The following is a 1,186-nucleotide window of genomic DNA, read 5'->3' as shown; positions in this document are numbered from 1 at the left end:
ACATCCTCATAACAGTGCCTTTAGTTCCAAGCAATTAAGCAGTAATGTGCAAGCAGCAGCCCAGCGTCCGCTCAGTCTCTGTCTCCATCTCCTGCCTGTCTTGTCTTTGCCTCGGGCGCAGCCACTTGTGATTCTGCATCCTATCTGAAACACCAGGTACATTAGGAGATTGATACGTCTCTTAAATCAGACATTAATATCAAACAGAGAGATTGTCTTTCATTAGGCCCTCGAGCTGGAGCCAGATCACTTTCTATCAAATCAATGCAGGAAATGGATTTTCTTATAAATGTTAACCAGATGTCTTTTGTCATGAAATAAAGTTTTTTTTATCCAGTCTAGCTTTTACGGGAATAATACAGTGTCAGTGTACATCAATGGAGAAAAACTGAGGTGACAAAAGAAAGCCTGGGCCACACATTGAAAACTGCTACAGCAGGCACACCCATTGTATGAGCGAGAGTCATTCCCTCGCAGCTAAAAAGTACACCGAAGCATGTCTTCAAATTACACCGAGACATTCCAGTGACAGAGAGCAGACACACACCGGTCCTGTGTAGTGAAGAGGGCAGCAGCAGGGTGTATTTTTACACCAGATCTCTGACACCTACGTGCATCTCTTCACAGCTCTTGGTGAGAACAGAAGACACGTCCACTTGAGTTGTCATCATCGGCAGCCGAGACATGGACAGTTGGGATGGAGGTTGGAGGTTGGAGGCAAGAGGCGAGAAAGAAATAGATGAGGAGGATAGGTAATGAGGGAGACGAGTGTGTCAAGATCTTCTTCAAGACTTGATGGCCGAGGATAGTTTTGGCACTCCCTCCCGCAGTGGCAGAACTGACTGAAGCAGGTGTGAGTGAGGTGAGAATATTGGCAAATGGGAACTTTCCTGGGTGTGTCAGGTCTCATGATGTAGAGCCATGATGGGTAAAGGGGAACAGGGAAGGATGTAGGATTCATATGTGCTGGATGAAGATCTGAGAAGAGGAAAGTAGGGGGAAAGAGGGGTTAAAGGGTAAACACAGGGCGAGAGCAGGAGAGACGCCAGGGATCTCACAATGATTAGAGAGGAAAGTCAAAGAAAGTGAGATTGAAAGAGATTGAGAGACATGTTGAGTCATGTTTGTATACTAGTTTGTCCAGGGGGGGAGCTGTCTCTGGTGCCGATGCAACCCCCCCCCCCCC

This window comes from Notothenia coriiceps, unplaced genomic scaffold, assembly GCF_000735185.1.
Source record: "Notothenia coriiceps isolate Sejong01 unplaced genomic scaffold, NC01 NC01_scaffold00017713, whole genome shotgun sequence".
In the NCBI taxonomy this organism is placed as follows: domain Eukaryota; kingdom Metazoa; phylum Chordata; class Actinopteri; order Perciformes; family Nototheniidae; genus Notothenia; species Notothenia coriiceps.
This window is presented reverse-complemented; position numbering follows the sequence as displayed.